The 20657-nt window shown below is 43.7% G+C and overlaps 1 protein-coding gene across 3 annotated transcripts in view; it reads left to right on the top strand.

Moving 5' to 3' along the window:
* tsnare1 (T-SNARE Domain Containing 1) overlaps window positions 1-15574 on the top strand; it is a 238464-nt gene extending 222890 nt beyond the window's left edge. For 2 of the 3 annotated variants that reach the window (XM_038288408.1, XM_038288406.1), the window contains exon 12: window positions 15083-15573. The gene's annotated coding sequence lies outside the window, so the exon portion shown is untranslated. Of the gene's footprint in view, window positions 1-15082 lie in introns of all 3 variants that reach the window. The other variant, XM_038288409.1, reaches the window with a different exon arrangement.
* The last annotated feature ends 5083 nt before the right edge of the window (window positions 15575-20657 follow it).

Raw genomic sequence — 20657 nt, 5'->3', positions numbered from 1 at the left:
TGACAATGACAGAAATAACCAGGGAGCCACTGCAGCTCAGAAATCAATAGCTTTATGGAGCCCTAAATAATGCAGTAACTGACACTTGGTTCCATTCGGATGACGTTAGCGGCTCTGCCCTCACGTCTTGTTTACACAGTCGTTAGTGGAGCGAGCTGGGTGTTCACGCTGCCCTCAGACCATTCTCTGAGCTAATCATCATCAAGCGATCTGTTAGCTTAGCATCTGTTTCTGGTGGGCTGATGCGCCCCGCCTCAAACCCATAGATGTTCATTGCCGGGGGTTTGATCTGTGGGAATATGTTCAACCCATCCATGCAACCATTTTCAATCCTGCTTTTTCCCTGCCGGGGTGGTGAGGGGTGCTGGTGTCTATCTCCAGCTGTCTACGGTGAGAGGCAGGGTCCATCCTGGACAGGTCGCCAGTCCATCGCAGGGCAACACAGAGACAAACAGGACAAACAACCGGGACAATTACTACAGGGACAATTAAACCAGTTCATTGAGTCAGATTGATTCAAAGTTCACTTTGGCTTTGTTGTTTTGGAGCAGAATGCATCTAGCAACACAAGCTATTCAATTGAATTCAGTTTACTTCATCTCAGGTCACTTTCCAGTTCACCAGATCATCCAGTCTGATTGATTCAAAGTTTTCTGTCTAAGGAAAACCAGCTGATTGCATCGACTCATTGACTCTTCAGCAATCCCTCACACTAAGCATGCTTGTAGCGACAGTGGAGAGGAAAAACTCCCTTTGAACAGGAAGAAACCTCCAGCAGAACCAGGCTCAGTGTGAGCGGCCATCTGCTGAGGCCCACTGGGGTTCAAGGAGACAGAAGCAGACATAGAAAAAGAAGCATAGATACAAAAGGCAACTGTCAACCAGCTCCACAGGCGGCCCCGTCCAGGAAACACACAGCCAGGCAGACGAGCTCCGAGCCAGCTCCCATGTCAGAGGATGAAGAGAGCACATCCAGTTAGTCACAGTCAGAGAAACAGGACTACACTGGAAAACAGGCCAAGCTCCAACATCTAGAAACAAAGGTGTTGATGGCAGCAGCACAGCTGATATTTCTCTCCAGGATGGAGTCACAGCCAAACAGGAACAGACCAGATGAAGCTACTATGAGAAAAAGCAGAGAGAGCAGAACGTTAGAGATTGAACTAACAGATTCTGCAGAGTGGGAGAATAGAGATAGAATGAAGCAGAATGATGAAAAAGGGGTCCCTATGTCCTCCAGCAGTCTAAGCCTATAGCAGCAGAACTATAGAGATAGCTCAGGATAACCTGAGCCACTCTAACTAGAAGCTTTATCAAAAAGGAGGGTCCCTCTGCATCATAGGAGACTGATTAACATCAGCAAGATGCTTTCATGGATGATAAACATAATACTCGCTGGAGTAACATCTTTGCAATCTGTGTAAAAACAAGCAATAATATAGGTCAGAGGAGTCAAATTCATATTTATATTGAGTCATTTTTGCTTCATCACATCTGTAGAAGGCCGGCTACCTTTTGATTGCCATAATAGCAGATATACAGAGCACAGTACCCTGGTACCAGGACTTTACTGATATTTATTTACTGTATTAGTTTTAGCCACTTTGTTCACTTTATGCTGTCATGATGGGCTTTAAAGATCTGACCCACATGCAGGGAACCACTCAGAGACCAAGGGTAGAAGTTTAACAGGTTTATTGTAGGTTAGCAAACCCTCATGGAGATTGAAACTCTGTGAGGAAAACAATGCTGGAACTCAGCAGACTGGTGAACCGGAAACTCTGAAGAGGAGATCACAGTGATCAGTTCAGGGACAGTGGGAAAATAGACTTGAATATTGCTGGAGAGGCACTCACTTTTGGGGGGCTCTTGGTTTATCCTTGGATCCGGTTTGTGGGGGTTTAATCCAGAGAAGAGGGAACTCGTTGGAGAGCGGACAGGCAGAGATACGTTGGACCCAGAGAAGTAAAGGAGCGGACTGTCACTTGGTTTTCCAGGAGTGGACTTGAACAGATTATGTGGAGGTTTTCCTCTTGCTCAGTGAGTAAATCCTTCCAGGGGTAGAAGGTCCAGGCTTATCCAGTAACACAGGAAGTATTCCCAATACTGGCAAGCACTCTGGCGTCGAGGTGGTGACAGCCCGCTGCTCAAGTACTCCTCTGGTAATGACCCAACGAGCCGCAGGTGTGCGAGGAGGCCCAACGAGGACAGGGCGCCACCTGGTGGTGGAGAGAGGAAAACACAAAAAACAACCCACACAAACTGGAATCCTAACATATACGACCGTATGCCTCTGTTTTCTAACATGGGGGTCCTTTCTGGCTCTCATGGTTAGAGATATTGTTGTGAAGGGGAGGATTTGGCCCACTGGCCTTGAGCTTGCAATATGTCATATAGGTGACTGCATCTCAGAATTCCACAAAATATGCTTGTTCAAGCCAACTAATGTGAGACATTCTATGGTTTCGGGTTTTTTTCACCTGCAATGGAAATTCTCCTTGGAATAACAACTAACCAGTATTTCCCTGAAATAAATGTCTTTTCTCACAAGTAAGTGTAAGCAGAGCAAGAAGATCCTGTTTGGCAGCAAATCAAACTTTATTCCTTCAACTTATAAATGACAAATTCCTCAGTGGCTCTTCTTGCCTTGAGCTCTTTATAAGCCGTGGGTGTATTTGTCTGTGGGAAACATTTTTTGTTGGGTTGTTGAATTTCTTATAAAAACGATCCCAGAGGTGACCTCCCCACATGCAGAGGGAACAGGAGGAAAGGAAAGCTGCACCATTTCTGCCTGTTCAGTGTTGGATTAAATCATCAGAATGCTTTAGTATGTGGCTGGGCAGGGTGACATTTTTATCACAGTAGATTTCTCCATTTCAGTCTAAACCATTGAATTTCAATATTGTTTTAAACTAAATGAAAGCCTCAGAAAGACTATGGAATGTAATATTAAGCTGTCTGGCTAGCTGAGCATCAATAGAGGCCGTTTGACAATTCAAAAGAACGCGAGCGCAGACTCGTGTTCTCGCAAAGTCCGTTCCTGACATGAACCCAGGAAAGTCTGGACTCGGGGAGAACGGGAGCACGCAGCATAAATCTGGGTCATTTTGAACAGAAGCGTTCTGATGACATCACCGCATTCAAAGCTAGTCTGGAGCTGTAGTCTGTGTTGGCCTAGTGGGTAGAGCAGTGCGCCTGTGCTCTGAGAAGGTTGCAAGTAGGTTCTATCCCCAAAGCCTGCACCCTGGGTCCCTGAGCAGGACCCTTAACCCCCACACTGCTCCCCGGGTGCCGCACAATGGCAGCCCACTGCTCCCCAAGGGGAGGGATTAAAGCTACAGTGTGTAATAATTACAGGCATATAAAGTCAGAAATGTAATATATTATACATAACTATGTTATTTATCATCACCTATGAGCTCAGCCTTTTAACCATAATATTTGCGCTGCCTTAGAATTTGTTATTTATAATTACATAGGAGCGGGTCTCGCAGCCATGGAGGCTGACATCTTTGCGCTACGGCAAGCGCAGAGGCAACAAACTAGCGATTGCGAGATCTCCCATGACGCTCAAAAATAACTACGGCAAGTTGAGAGAGATGAACTGAGACGGTACTGAACAGTAGATGGCAGTATTATGCCTGAGAAGCGTTTAGTCTGCCTGAAACCAAAGAAGAAGAAGAAGCAGGTATACTGCGCCTCGGTAACAAGAAAGGTAAACAAGGTGGCAGGCGTGAGTGACTTTGCAAACTGTTTGGCACTGTGTGGCCAAACATCAGACGAATGGAGGATCATGGCTACTCTGTATCACAACGAAAAGCGGCGGACACCGAACCCCCGTCATCTAAGAAGCGGAAACACGACGAGAATAAACGCAAGCGTGACAAGAAACGACAAAAAACACGGATCAACATTGGCACGGCATTTACACGATGGAAGTCACTGATGGAGGAAAAAGGTTTTCAAAGTGACGCTCAAGTTGCCAGTTTTCTCTTGGACAGGTAATTAATCCTACACACACAATTGTCTAATATCACTGCAGTTTTTGGAGTACAGGATGCTCAGACCTGTCTAAAACAATAACATGCTGCGGCGTGATGATGCTGTTCCTCTCCAGTATACTTATTCAGCAACGTCCCTGACGTTTCATAGGTAATGATTCAGTAATTTTCTGTAAAATAATTTTCTGGATATATACCTCGGTTACTTCTCTCCGGCTCCTTTGGAGATCTTCAAGCCTTTCCTCCTCTGCTCTCACCCCGCTGGCACCCCTCTCTCGCCTGGCCCTAGCTGCACGGCCTCCCTGCCTTCGCCCTCGTCCTCTCCCTCTTCCTCGCGTTGTAACCCCCGTGCCACCAAAATGACTTGGACTCTGTAAACGGGGAATATATATTCTTCCAGCGAACACAATCTCGCTGTTAAACTAATGACTACAATTAGTAGTCTGTTTATATCACCATGCAAAGCAGCTCACCAAAACGTCACAACGATGTAGAAAAAATAACGGGTATATTTATTATCTTAAGTCTACATGAAATCTATACCCTACACAGACTAATGAAATACTATCTGTAAAATTATCTATGTAAACAAACCTCATCACTTGAGAGGGTAGGTGATGCGGACGTCGTGGAAGAAATTTTGTCCCGTAACGCTCGCCGTACTGTTGGGGGGGAGAAGCGGTGGGGGGGAGATGTTCATGTTGCTGCGGTCTGCAGTCTGACCGCTAGATGTCGCTGAAAATTACACACTGTAGCTTTAAATGCAGATAGGGGATTTCTCTATTGCGGAACAATAAAGGGATTTACATTTAAATTTAATCGGGGAATGATTAACACAGTCAGATAATCCTTCAGAGCCAGCAGTCCTTCACACACAGCTATGCAGAGAGAGCGCTGCATAGACTGGCTAACATTTCCTAAACTGCTTCCTGTTAAAGTTCACTCCCTGGTTTTATCTTAAAGGAATAGTACACCCAAAACATGATTAGCCTTCATTTTCTACTCACCCCCATGCTGAACAACACTCTGGAGTACTTTTTTGATATCTCAAATGCATCTGGAGATCTGGGAGGCTTCTTGCTGTCTGCTGACATTCAAATAATGGAGGTCTATGGTGCCCGAGGCAGAAAGGTCCATAAAAGTCCACAAAAAAACGTGTCAATATTCCTCCATACTGCTCGTCCAATGTATTCCAAGTGTCCTGAGTGGGTAGCGTCCAGAATTTACTCGAAACGAAGTCATTTAGAATGTTTTTAGAGCATAAACAGTAGTGTATAGGATTTCCTAAAAGCGCGCACATGCGCGATCACGACGCTACGGAAGCCGGCAGAACCAAACCAGATGAAAGTGCGCATTCAGCGTTTGCTCTGCCGATAATGCAAGCGTAGAAGAAGAAATGTGCTGTTTACCTGTGCAAAGAAAGAAACAACGAAAGAAAAATGTCTGAGGACTTCAGTGTTGAGGAAGAGCATGAGTTCTTTGCCGAGCTGAATGCGCACTTTCATCTGGTTTGGTCTGCCGCGGTTTCCGTAGACTCATGAACGCACCATGCCAGCAGTTTGCAAGCTAGCTATTCACATAGACACTTACATTAGAGTAGACCCCGCATTGACTGTTGCAGTGCAGAAATTACGGGCGCCATCTTTGGAAGGTCGACCTGCTACCCTAACCCGCTGCTTTAAGCAGAAGAAGGATCCTTCAGCACTGCAGCGTATTTTTGTTTAAATCAACAGACTGATGACATCGAGGCTCGAAGAATAACTTCCTGAAGGCATCAGAGCTTTTGAAGACATTACTAAATAAACAGCAGATATACACTGCATAGAATAGAAACTCCCTTTATTGTCCCACAGTGGGTAAATCGTGGTGTTACAGCAGCAAATGATTACAGCAAAAGTGATCAAACAATGTGGACCTTTAAAAGAGCATAAAAATATTAGTGACAAAATAAAAAAAATCCTATTGAATTTTATTTGCTAAGCACTTAAAAACAACCACAGCCACCAAAGTGCTGTAAAGAAAAATTATTCAATAAAATCTAAAACAGTTTAAATAAAAAACAAAAGAGCAGAAAAATGGGTAAAAATAAGTATATTCATTTAAAATATAAATAAATATAAAAAAATAAAATATAAATACTGTGCATCTAAAGAATAGATATGTGTATGTGTATGTGTAAAGATTATATATATATGTTTATTTGTGCACACCTGTTTAACTATGTTTCTGTATAAAGTAATAACAAATCATTGCCGGTGCTTAACTCAACTAAGAATATTTAGATAAACTGAACCATTTGTTTTCAACAAAAAATACAAAAACTGTGAAAATTAGTGCAACATTCAACGAGTTAAAGTTGATTAAAATGGATTCTATTCCTGCTCAACGCTTCACACTGAGCGGAGCTGTCGACCTTCCCAAGATGGCGCCACCAAATCACATCAGCGCCCGTAGGCGACAGCGGTCCATCCGGCTCTACTCTTAAACGCATATCTATGGCTATCGCTCTCAAACACTGACGCACAACGATGATGCTCATATAATGTTGTTGGAAATCCTGGATGCCCTTAAAAAATAAAACTCTCTACTTGTGTTTGACTCAAGTCAGAAGCAAATTCCACTGGAACAAAGTTAAACAGGACATGGCAGCATTCAGGAAGTGATCGCTGGTTCCAGCTCTGTCTCCCGCCCATCTCGCTCGCCTTCCTGTGTCTCTAGGGGGAGCTATAAATGAAATTGCAGTTGGTTGACCCATATCCTGACCATGAGAGGATTTACCATAAGGCAACACTAGGCAGTTGCCTAGGGCCCCAAGTTTCTGGGGGCCCCATAAAACTATGTTTACATTAATGGTTATTACAACTATTCCTTATTTGTTCACATTAATTATGTTTTAAAAAAACATCCTTGATAATATTAGTGTGTCTGAAAACATAGAGAGAAAAACAAGAAGAAAAGGGACAAGAAGAGAGGGACAAACCTAGAACAGATAATGGATGTCTATTCTATTAACATTTCTCTATCTGTAGAATGGGGGTGTTTTATGTGTTGTCTTCTCCATTCAGAGGGGCCCCTGCCTGTCTTTACCTAGGGCCCCAAATTTCCTAAATCCGCCCCTGCCCTGGTAGGAGGAGTAGTCACCTGATTGGCTGATGTTGAAATGTAGCATATTGGTGGGAAATGATCCGGATCAGATAAGGAATACATGCTGTTTAGAGACCAGGTAGCCAAACATGCATGTCTGTGCAGCATTAGAGGGACCCTGCTAATGCATGGAGAGGAGATGGAAGCATCGCTCTTTACATCATTGCCAATAAATCTGTTCTTTTAACTTTGTTGCAGCGTTGAAGAGCAGCTCCGACTGAACATGTGGAAATCCTTAACAGACCTTATGTCTTTGTTCCTTTCATTCTTTGTACCAGATGTCAACCATATTAGTCAGACTTTACGACTTGAAACACGTAAATAATAACATTTATTATAAAATTATCTATTCTGGAAAAAAGAAATTCCAGATTCCCTTAATTAGCCGCATCTCATCAAACACATTTTCAGATTCAAATCTAACATTTTAAAGAGCTTCTTTTTCACTTGGTAAGGGCATAGCACAGGTGTATATAAGGTATTATGTAACACTGCCACCTGCTGGTAGGTTTTATTCCCTCCACCTCTCATCCTCCATCTAGTTTCCATCAGAGTTTGATGCACTGAGCATCTTATTAGTCCAGTAGACGATCCTGCAGCAGGCGGAGCTGCTAGGGGTCTGATCTCCACAGGAATTATTTCTAGAGAATGCAGCCCTGCTATTGAGTTACAGTTCTATTACAGTAGCAGCCATTCAAAATGGCCCCTCCCCGTCAAACGCCAGCGAATAGCAGCCCACTTCCCTGCAACTCCCAGCAAAATCCGCTCAAACTTCCAGCCACTGCAGTGACCCCCTCTTAAATATCTTTTTACTCTGACTCCACCCTTTCATTGAATTACAGGGTCTGACCAGCAGATGGCGCTTCTCTTTAGATCTTAATGTCCACAAATCATGACAGAAAAAATAGATGTTTAAAAATGAACTGTAGGAGACCAGCCAAGGAAAGTGGGGACATTTTGCTTTGCTACTACTGTAGCTGATGCTACCTTATTAGTTGCAAAAAGTTCATGTTTAATGTAACAGAGAGAAATAAGAGCTTCAGTAGAACTTCTGTATTTTTATGTCCAGTTTCCTACCTGAGTTATGGGTCTACAGTAAACCACATTAGCAGCATGTCTGGTAAATATGAAGTATTAATGCAGCAGATCCCTGTTATATTTAGACTGCAAAGCTGCTTTAGTCACTATAAAAACACAGCAGATATGCTTCCACTGAAAGTAGCTTATTCAAATGGTGTAGAAATCTGTGCTGCTGCCGACACCCAGCAGAAATCAGGCAGGCTTTGATGATAGCGCAGAAAAATAAATACTGGATGTTCAGGAAGGAGGAAATGTTTGAGTTTCCAAAATAAAAAAGCATTAGTTCCATCCTGGAGCCGGACGGGTTCTGGTTCCTCCCCGAGGCGTCGTCATGCAGACTGAATATCTGCCTCTCTGTCACAGATCTGATTCTGGAGAGCAGAACTTCTGATGCTGCTGCAGTTCTAGGAGTTCTTTGGGCCTGGTGTCGTTAATCCATGTCTATGAACAAGTGTGACAATAAGCTCTCTGTCTGAGCAGCAATCCTCTTAGGCGAAGCTTTGTGGGTAAACTCGCCTCATGCAAATTCTAAACCCCATTAGCTTGGAGGGACTAGTCAGCTGCATTGAGATTAATGGCCAAGTGAGTACTTGATTTAATAGGGTTATTTCACATCCTCTGTGGGAAACATAAACAACAAAGTTAATGCAACACATTTGTCACTGACGTCCTCAGTCTCTTTACTCACAGTAGGCAAAGTTTCTTTGCTTGTAGATTTGTTAGCAGCCTAACTGTGCTGTGACGGAGAAGCCTGGAAGCTCTTTGTTTCAGCTGGAATAATTATTCTCACCATTTCACTGTTTGTACTTTTTCAGAGGCTTCACTGCTACCTGGCAACTTTTTCTATTTCAGGGCAAAAAAAAGAAATCCTTATTTATCTCCTTCTGTGCTGTCAGCTTACCAAAAACTTTGCTGAACGGGATTAGCGGCTGGGTGGGTAATGCTCTGTCACTGCAGAGTGGGGGACGACATGCTGTGACAACGGTGATCTGACAGAGCTGCTGACTCCTTCAGCTCACAGCTGTGGAGCGACGATTAGCCAAAACTCCAGCAGAAGCATTTTAATGCTTCCTCATGACCTTTATTCACAAATCTTTGCTCCTCTGCAAACCCTCAGCTGCTGCTTTTCACTCAGCTGACTGATCACTTTAACTTCAGAGGCTTTAGAAGAAAACTCCACAAGTCATGTTTCTATTTACATATATATATATATATATATATATGTTCACAAGTGTGTTGGATGGAGCGTGAGATCGATAGACGGATCTGTGCGGCGTCGGAAGTGATGCGTTCGCTGTATCGAACTTTCGTGTTGAAGACGGAGCTGAGTCGGGGGGCAAAGATCTCGTTTAACTGATTGATCTACGTTCCCACCCTCATGAGATCTGGGTAATAACCCAAAGGACAAGATCACGAATACAAGCAGCAGAAATGAGTTTCCTTCGCAGGGCGGTTGGGTGCATCCTTCCAGATCGGGTGAGGAGCTCAGTTACCCGGGAGGAGCTCAGAGTAGAGTCATTGCTCCTCCACATAGAAGGGAGGCAGCTGAGGAGGCTCAGGCATCCGCTCCATATGCATCCTGGTGGTGTTCCAGGCATGTCCCATTTGGAGGAGGCCTGGTGGAAGGCCTGGAGGGAGCAGCTGGAGGAGGTGGGTGTGGATAAGGAAGTCTGGGCATCTCTGTTTAGACTGCTGCCTCCACCACCCGGCCCTGGATGAAGAGGAAGAAAATGGATGGATGAGAGAGAGAAAAAAAAAAAAAACTGTTCCTCGACCAATGCGGGTGGTCTACCTCCGTTTTTCCTCCAAGCTGGGGTTTCTACCAGAGGCCTGGGATATTGAGGGTTCTGCCAGTATCTTAGCTGTTCCTCTTCTGGACCGAGATGTCTGATGTATTTCCAGGGATCTACTGTAACCACTCCAGTCTGGGGGCCACTGCCCCGAGGGCACCACCGATGCTTTGACCTTCCATGTTTTCTCCAGCTCTTCTCTTAGCCCCTGGTATTTCTCTAGTTTTACATGTTCCTTTAGCCTGATGTTGCAGTCACTTGGTATTGGTATGTCAACCACCATGGCTTTCCTCTGCATTTTGTCCAACACCACAATGTCCGGTTGGTTTGCCATCACCATTCAGTCCGTCTGTACCTGGAAGTCCCACAGGATCTTGACTTAGTCATTCTCTACAGTCTTTGGAGGTGTTTCCCACTTTGACCTTGGGGTTTCCAGTCCATACTCTGCACAGATGTACCTGTATACTATTCCAGATGCTTGGTCATAGCACTCCATGTAAGCTTTCCCTGCCAGCATCTTCCACCCTGCAGTTATGTGCTGGATTATCTCAGGGGCCTCTTTGACAGTCTGCACCTGCAGCCATGATGAGTGCCTCTGTGCTGTCCTTCAGTCCGGCTTTGGCTAGCCATTGGTAGGATTTCTTGATATCTGCCACTTCGATTATTTTCCGACGCTAAATCCCGTATAGGAGCTTATCCTCCCATTAAGAAATCTCTGGCAGCTTCTGTTCCCCATTGACTAAGACATTCAGTGAGGACGTCGTCTGTTGGAGCCTTGTCCTTGATGTACTTATGGATCTTGGATATTTCATCCTGGAAAGTGGCTGTTGCTCTCACTAGTCCTCAGCCTCCTTCCTTTCGGCTAGCGTACAGCCTAAAGGTGTGGTTCTCCTCCTGCAGCAGCGTGTCATAGATAGTTTTGATTTCTGCCCAATATTGAAGCGTTGTCTGCGCTGTAATTCCACGCCACAACGCCAGAGGGACAATCAGGAACTAGCTGTGGGTCTAGATACGACCGAGGCGGTGAGGAAGTGGGGGCAAGTTTGTGCGACAACGGAGGGACATGAGGGCCAAAAAGAGCGGGGCTCCAGGTAGGAAAAGGGTCCCAGCGTTCTTACCTCGCTCTGCTAGCTGCTCCATCTTCACCAGTCGTTTTCCACAATGGCGGTCAGACAAACAGAACAAGGCGGTAAGTAACCAAACAGGAAATACGTATCGTGTAGAGCGGATGTAGATCTGACCAATCAGATGGCTCCTGTTTGCAGCACTGTCTGCGGTCACCTACGGTTTTGGAGAGGTGCAGCAGAGTGTCTGCGGAAGGGGCATATACACTCACCGGCCACTTTATTAGGTACACCTGTCCAATTGCTCGTTAACACTTAATCTCTAAGCAGCCAATCACATGGCCGCAACTCAGCATTTAGTCATGTAGACATGGTCAAGACAATCTCCTGCAGTTCAAACCGAGCATCAGTATGTGGAAGAAAGGTGATTTGAGTGACTTTGAACGTGGCATGATTGTTGGTGCCATAAGGGCTGGTCTGAGTATTTCAGAAACTGCTGATCTACTGGGATTTTCACGCACAGCCATCTCTAGGGTTTACAGATAATGGTCCGAAAAAGAAAAAACATCCAGTGAGCGGCAGTTCTGTGGGCGGAAATGCCTTGTTGATGCCAGAGGTCAGAGGAGAATGGCCAGACTGGTTCGAGCTGATAGAAGGGCAACAGTGACTCAAATAATAATAATAATAGAAGAGCATCTCTGAACGCACAGTACGTCGAACTTTGAGGCAGATGGGCTACAGCAGCAGAAGACCACACCGGGTGCCACTCCTTTCAGCTAAGAACAGGAAACTGAGGCTAAAATTTGCACAAGCTCATCGAAATTGGACAATAGAAGATTGGAAAAACGTTGCCTGGTCTGATGAGTCTCGATTTCTGCTGCGACATTCAGATGGTAGGGTCAGAATTTGGCATCTACAACATGAAAGCATGGATCCATCCTGCGTTGTATCAACGGTTCAGGCTGGTGGTGGTGGTGTCATGGTGTGGGGAATATTTTCTTGGCACTCTTTGGGCCCCTTGGTACCAATTGAGCATCATTGCAACGCCACAGCCTACCTGAGTATTGTTGCTGACCGCGTCCATCCCTTTATGACCACAATGTACCCAACTTCTGATGGCTACTTTCAGCAGGATAATGCGCCATGTCATAAAGCTGGAATCATCTCAGACTGGTTTCTTGAACATGACAATGAGTTCACTGTACTCAAATGGCCTCCACAGTCACCAGATCTCAATCCAATATAGCATCTTTTGGATGTGGTGGAACGGGAGATTCGTATCATGGATGTGCAGCCGACAAATCTGCGGCAACTGTGTGATGCCATCATGTCAATATGGACCAAACTCCCTGAGGAATGCTTCCAGCACCTTGTTGAATCTATGCCACAAAGAATTGAGGCAGTTCTGAAGGCAAAAGGGGGTCCAACCCACTACTAGCATGGGGTACCTAATAAAGTGGCCGGTGAGTGTATATACATATATATATATATATACAGCTGTCCTTAAAGGTATAGTGGAGGATTTTTGTCATGCAGAACCCTGTACCCGCTCCTAAACACAAGCCCATTTCTCCTCATGCACGCTCTGTTTAAAAGTTGCGTCGCTCATACAAGCTTACATTCCAAAATAAATGTCTCCACTATGTCAGACTTGCCACCAGTAAGAGAAAATGGCTGTTCAGCCTAACCTCTGCCCTCCTGAACCGACCTGCTTCCAGGTGTTCAGCACTGCAACACTGTGCAGACGGGCAGCAGTCAGACGGACGCCTGGGGTCTTTGCATGGACAGCCGCTGCAGTGCAGCCATGTTCATTCTTCTGTCAAACTTCATAATCCTTTCATCACTCTTCCTCTCCCTCCGGCACTCTCTGTTTTCTCCCTCTCGCCCTTTTCTCACCTCCTCATACTTACTTTCCCTGCATCACAGTTGTTCATCCTGTTTTACTCAGAAGCAGCTTTTCATTTCTCCAACTTCACTATCCGCATAAGGCAATCGCTTTTCAGAGCCATCTCTAATATTTTAGGCGTTATTTGGTTTGAATGTGTTGTTTGTTGGAGACATGATGTGGTGTTAACCTACAGCCTGTATCAGTATGATGTAATAATGATATAAACTATTTCTGAATAGTCTGAGTGGTCAGTTGGTGTCAGTTTTATATGTAGATGAGAGGAAACATTAAAACTCAACCCTCTCCATTCGTCTCGTAGGCATTTTTATAACCCCGCCCATTACTGCTGACTGCAGCTTCTCGGGGTTACATCACAATAACAGGGAAGCAAACGCTAAAACAAATCAGGCGTAGTAACCCTGTTTAAACCAGAGGATGGCACCAAATAGACAGTTTTAGATGTAGGACTGCAAATGTGCAGTGCATTGTTAGAATTATGATGATGTCATAATTGTTTAGGGGGTGAGTCGTCCTTTAAGGACTGCCAATGGTCCAAAGACAAACACCAGTTTGTTTATGCTGACTGACCCTATAGCAGAGCTGGACCTTCTGAACGATGCGATCGGTTTATCCTAAACAACAGGATTCGGATCAGGGATGTTTCACTCTGGCTTTGTTTTGGAGCTAATGCATTTAGCAACACAAGCTATTCAATTCAGTTCTATTCAGTTTATTTCTATGACGCCAATTCTCAACACATGTCATCTGAAGACACTTTCCAGTTCACCACATCATCCAGTCTGATTGGTTCAAAGTTTTCTATCTAAGGAAAACCAGCTGATTGCATCGACTCATTGACTCTTCAGCAATCCCTCACACTAAGCATGCTTGTAGTGACAGTGGAGAGGAAAAACTCCCTTTGAACAGGAAGAAACCTCCAGCAGAACCAGGCTCAGTGTGAGCAATTAGGCACAGTCAGAGAAACAGGACTACACTGGAAAACAGGCCAACCTCCAACATCTAGAAACAAAGGTGTTGATGGCAGCAGCACAGCTGATATTTCTCTCCAGGATGGAGTCACAGCCAAACAGGAACAGACCAGATGAAGCTACTATGAGAAAAAGCAGAGAGAGCAGAACGTTAGAGATTGAACTAACAGATTCTGCAGAGTGGGAGAATAGAGATAGAATGAAGCAGAATGATGAAAAAGGGGTCCCTATGTCCTCCAGCAGTCTAAGCCTATAGCAGCAGAACTATAGAGATAGCTCAGGATAACCTGAAGCCTACAGGGCGTCTGCCTCATGGACTTGATCTAATGCTTTCCTGACGTGCTAACAGTAAACAGCTGTTAGCTGGTCATGATCTCTGACTCCTCCAGCCTCCAGAGGAACTTCCTGTTGAATCTTAAACATGGAGCTCTGACATCAGCATACAAAGAGAGCCGTTCCTCAGCTTCCTGATTAACTAAAGCTTCTCTAAAGTCAGCTGTTATCTGCAGAGACACGTGTCAGAGCCGCTGTTTGCTATCATTAGACAGAAACACATGTCATCATCGTCACCATGATGTCCTCTCAGCTTTATTAGCAGGAGCTGTTTGGTTGTAAATAGCAGAAACATTTTAGTTCTGGGAGATTAAGTGGATTTATTTTTATTTTTTTTCTCATTTCAATCACAGTTTTTTATGTTTAATAAAAATGTTAGAAGCCAAATCTTCTTAATAAAGATGATTTTTGGATGGAAGGGATCCTTTCTGCTGTCCTCTCCTCAGCTGGAGGTTTCCAACCAGACAGTAATTAAAGGTAATTCAGATAAAAGTGATGCACGTTAGCCTTTCATGTTCTGGGCGGTTCTGCTCGTTGGTGATTAATGAACCACTTCCATCCCGAGCACTCTGAACTCTGGCCTGGACTTAATTAAAACTCTGCCGTCCACCACTAATCATAAATTACCTCCCATAACCTGTGACTCTTTGACAATTTGTACCAATTAATATTTGAGAAAAGAAGCGGCGCCCAGCTTCCAGTGAGAGCTGAGGTTATGCCTCGGTGGGATCAGTGGGGGGGAGCTGCTGTGTCCTTCTGGGTGACCCATGTCTGCTGGGTTTGTGTTTTACAGGTAGCTGCTGTCACGATGCCCCCCCGACCTACTCAGCTGGTTTCCAGTATGAGACCAGCATCTCTGCCCCATCCTCTCCTGCTCTGCTGAGGCTGCACGTCAGACGGGATGAAGGCCTTCTACAGACTCCAACAAACCTCATGATTTCTGCTTTCTCTGCTGTCCCATTCTGTCTTCTTTCATGTCTTTAGAGCGATTTTACGCGTCAGAGGGAAAAAAACAGTCCAGTCTACCTGATGTATGTTTAAGTCATGAATCAGAGCATAAAACCTTATTTTAATCTGACCTGACAGATTCCACACTGCAAAAAACAGAAATCTAAATAAATAATTTCCCCTTAAAATCAGTGTGTTTTCTGACACTTTGCCAAAGGAATAGGACAATTTACATTTAAAATAAGAAAAGAATATTTCTTCATCTTATTTCAAATGCATAATATCTAATTATCTTGTTCTAACAGTAAAAATATTAATTCCATTGACAAATAATCTCATTTACCTGCTTACGGTAATTAAAGGGTAAATGCAGTTAATATAAGAAATAATGACTTATTTGTGGATCGTTTTTGCAGTGCAGTCTGTTCATGATCTAAAATGAAGCCAAAAGAGTTGATCCAGCCGCCTTCAGCTGCTTGTTCCCTTCAGGAGGAAGATTTTCCTCTTGTTTAACTTGACCTCGTTGACCCCTGGACGGTTTCCTCCAGGCTGGACTTTGGGGCAGACATTTCAGCGCTGAAAGGTTTCAGGAGCTTCAAAGGAAGATCATCATCCCTCCTCCACCGTGCCATGCTGAGTGAGAGGTGCCTGATGGTTTAATCACCTAACATCTCTGTTTAGATTCTAAAACTAAAGTTTGACAACGTCCTTAAAGTCCTTCCGGTTGATGGACGGCAACAGCCTGATGTCGAGGCAGACGTCCCATAATCCTCTGCTTCAAAGGAAGCAGCTCCATCGAAGGCAGAACTGGACTCAGCTTTCTTGGCTTTGTTTTGTTTAATCAAACATTTTTTCTGTTGTTTTTATTAGAAACCTGAGATTTAAATCACTCTGATAAGATTCAACATTTTCTCTACATCCTGATAAATTACATTTTTTTGACGAGTCATCCATTCTGTCATCAGAGGTTCTGATCGGGGAAGCGGACCTTTGGTTCTTAAATGCAGAACCAGACCAGGACTTTCTCTGCTTCTGTAAACTGTTTGCTCTATTTCCTCCAAAGATCCAAATACTCAGATGTAATTTATTTATTATACGTGTAGTAATGTTAACTTGTCTGAATGATAAATAAAGTTCAGCGCTGAGCAGGAGAGTCTGTCTGATCATGACCTGGTTTCTGATGTTTGACACAAAAGATGGAATAACTTCTCTGTATCTTTTACTTTAATTGAGAGAAAAAAAGAAGAAAAATGTTTAAATAAAGAAGAGAAACGGCTGACATAGTCAAATAAACTATCTGTCTTGTTACGCCTGTTCATCCAGGCCAACAATTCCCTCTAACGACCCCCCTTTCAGAGACATAGACAGGTATGGGGCATTGCAGGCTAACTAAGAAGCCAAGCAACCCCCATTCCAAAGGGGGGGACCCGTTCATCCGTTTCTATTTGCTTGTTTTCTAAACTAAAACCAGGCTTTGTTGGGCTGCTGGATAAAACCTGGAACTAAACGCTATTTCTGACATTTTGGATTGAAAAATCTTCCTGGATGGAAGAGAAACGTCTTCAAACTTGAAAACAAAGTCCAGTGGATTGATTTTGATTTTCTTTTTTTGGAATATCTATCAGAGAAACGTTGTTGAACTTAAACCCTGATGACCGTTCTAGATCCGCTCTGCTTTCTGAGGTTTGACTCCATGAAACGGATCTTCTCTTGTTTGGGTTCTGAGGTGTTGGTGCCGTTCCGGGTCACCAAGCCAAGCTTCGGTCGGTCCATCCGTGTCCAGAGTTTATAGATCTAGAACATCCCAATCTGATCATCCAGTAACGAGTTGATGCAGTCACACACTTTATGATAATTATTCTTTATTAACCCCTTGATGTTGGCTTTTGCCTCATTCTAATATTTCCAGTAAGGCCAAAATTACCCACACCACTAAAACAAACTGGGGTCTCATTTGTTTTAAAAGCTGCATATAGACATAAATGTTGAAATATTGCCTTTATCACTATACCTTAACACATCACCTACAGGATCCTCCCAAAAAACCCAATGTTGCCATTTTTGTAAGTAGAACACACCAATAGGGATATATCTTCATTCTGGGATATATCTGCCTCTTCTGATGCCTTTCTTTTCTTCTCATCCACTTCGTTGACACTCATCCAACCCTCGGCCATTTTCAAAGAACGGCAGTGAGAAAGCTGAGCTTCAATGACTGAAACTGTAGCTAACAGGCCTGAAAGAAAAAAGACGGCCAACAGGACGAGCACATAGGATGGCCTTACATAAACATATCACCAGAATGATTGACAGCTAGGAGGGCCACTTATTTAGATGATCCACCAGGAAATAAGAGATCATCCACTATACCTTTAAGCCTAAGATGTGAGAGTTAATCCTGTGGGAATTTCTTTCAATCCTGCTAATCCTGTTATTCCAGCTGTAAACCAAACAAACACAGGCAGAGCAGCTGGCTCTGTGTGTTTACACCAGATGCTTGGAGAGACCCATCCAACATGGCGGCCATGCAGAATGAGCTCCAGACCGTAATGAGTGGTCAATGACTGCTTTCGAATTTATAGACTGGACCCTTCCAAGGACGCGGTCTACCTGGACTGGATCCCTCCAAAGACGCGGTCTACCTGGACTGGATCCTTCCAAGGACGCGGTCTACCTGGACTGGATCCCTTCAAGGACGCGGTCTACCTGGACTGGATCCCTTCAAGGACGTGGTTTACCTGGACTGGATCCTTCCAAGGACGCGGTCTACCTGGACTGGATCCCTCCAAGGACGCGGTCTAACTGGACTGGACCTTTCCAAGGACGCGGTCTACCTGGACTGGATCCCTCCAAGGACGCGGTCTACCTGGACTGGATCCCTTCAAGGACGCGGTCTACCTGGACTGGATCCCTTCAAGGACGTGGTTTATCTGTACTGGATCCTTCCAAGGACGCGGTCTACCTGGATTGGATCCTCCCAAGGACGCGGTCTACCTTGATTGGATCCTCCCAAGGACGCGGTCTACCTGGATTGGATCCCTTCAAGGACGCGGTCTACCTGGACTCGATCCTTCCAAGGACGCGGTCTACCTGGACTGGATCCCTTCAAGGACGCGGTCAACCTGGACTGGATCCTGGAAATAAGGAGCTGGAGGAGTTTTGGCTGTGAATTCAAACAGGTCCAGCCTGCCGTGGCTTTCACTGCCGTATGCTCTGTTGCTTAGCAACCCTCAGAGTTGACACACAAAGCAGGAAAAGAATGAATACTGAACTTTTCAAAACTGATTGTTTTCCATTTTTATTTTTATTGTAAAGTAAACGAGACTACACTGATTTAATCCAGAGTGGAATAAAGGTTCCAACCACCAGGAGCAGGAACAACTCAAATCAAATGTAATGATAGAAACCTTAGTCAGTTAAATAACCGGCTGCTGTCATTCTGCACATCTCTGATGTTGCTGCTATTTTCAAATATCCATTACTGTAAAAATGTCCATAGCTGCATATTGGTTATTTATTATCCAGGTTTATATTGTTAAAACACTTTACAGAATTTTAATGTTTATATTTTAACTCTTCCCTATTATGTTATTCTTATACATTTTTCTAAGGTCCACATTTGTGTGACCATTTTTTTCTAAATTCTTTTTGTGCTGTAAACACCAGAATTTCCCCATTGTGGGACAATAAAAGGATTTTCTATTTTGTTCAATTTTATTCTATAAAAGGAGTAGAAATATGTAAGTAAATCTAAATAATGTATGTATAAAAATATATCTGCTAAATCTCCAATATTCAACAGCAAAAAATACTTAGTTAAGCATATCGTGCAAAACAGCAATAAAAAATTTAAATCCTATCAGCTTTTAGAATCTGCCCTTAAATTCCAGCCAAACCCATTTAACAGATAAAAACCTTTAGATAAATCAAACATTACCGCCACATATCTGACTCTATAACCATTAAAACAACTATTTTCATTCATTTCAGACGGAACTATTCACAGACTGGATTATAATAAACTAAAGTTCCAATTTTCACCACTGTTTGGCGCCATTTCCCTTTTTCCTCTGATCACGGAGCAGCCGGCTTGCTTGGTCTCGCAATGAATCCTGGGATAGCCAAGGCTACGGAAGATACATCGGACCCGTCCTTCAAATCGGGCTAAAAGAAGGACGCATTTTAAGGTCGCATAACGAGGAGTCTTGGAATCCGAACAGACCTCGGCGCCGCGACGTAATCGACAGACGAATCTTGCCTTCTAATGACGCATCCCATACATTTAAACGCAGCCAATGTATATAATGACTGTGGTTTGATAAAGTGTAGAGCCCCCTAGTGGAGTGGAGGGAGAGAAACCAACACATTTTGTTCCACTGATATACTTTATATGTGGAATCAGTTTGGGATTTTTCACAAGAGAACAATGGCTCCTGTTTTTTTCTGTCCATGGTTTCTCCTCTGATTCACAGCTTTGGAGCTAAGAGAGCAAAGCTTTAGATGTAGTTTCAGATCCTATGCTGCTTTAAACTGAACCAGAACTCCTGAGGCCTGAACATTATCACCATTTTAACCCTCCACTCTATTTTGTCCCGTTAAATGTAACTGAGTGTTGTAATAATTATGATAATAGTGAATAATGTTCCTTTGGGTGAATGGCTGCTTTTCCTTACCTAAAACATTCATCGCTGCAGCCAGAGTAACTTTTATTTCTCTACAGATGGTCCAACTCCTCATTTTCCTTCTTCAAGTACTCTTCATCAAATCTCTGACGCCTGTAGAAAAGCTACGGAGAGTTCAGACTTTCACATTCCTGCCATCAGAGTCTAAGGTCTCTTCATTTTACAGGTTAATCAACAGCAGACAGCAAACTCTCTTCATTTTCTTCACTTTCCCAGCAGGAGGTCTTTTCAGAGATGGTAATTTGATCGCTAAGAGGAGTGCTGCTTCCCCAGGCTCCATATTTTCTCCTCAGCAGAGATAAGTGTGTAAAGCTGTGCTGCAGGTTGAAATCCCAAATGCTTCTGTTAGCTTCCACCAGCGCCGCCAAAAACATATTTCAGCTTATTTGGCTCTATTTTAATCTCAGATTTGTCAATCATTTAACACTTTTTCCCCCATTTTTAAAGTTCTGCATTATTAAACCCTGAAGGTTGCACATATTTTCAGTCATTTCTGATAGTAATGTTTTACAGACGCAGAATGACTTTTATCATAACAATAGAGGAGGAGCTGAAGCACAAACAGGCTTTTATTTTCTAGATTACAGCTGTTTTATAACAGCCTGTACTTACCATGTTCTCTATTGTACATATTAGAGGAAATAACTTATTTTGTTTTATACAGTTTTAGTGACATCATCATTTAAACACCAATTATTGTGCAAAGTTTAAAAACAGAAAACATTTTAAACAGACAGC

The sequence above is a fragment of the Cyprinodon tularosa genome, unplaced genomic scaffold (genome assembly GCF_016077235.1).
Source record: "Cyprinodon tularosa strain WSP-4 unplaced genomic scaffold, ASM1607723v1 ctg254, whole genome shotgun sequence".
Classification (NCBI taxonomy): Eukaryota; Metazoa; Chordata; class Actinopteri; order Cyprinodontiformes; family Cyprinodontidae; genus Cyprinodon; species Cyprinodon tularosa.
The sequence above is the reverse complement of the archived record's forward strand: the minus strand, read 5'-3'. Positions and strand labels throughout refer to the sequence as shown.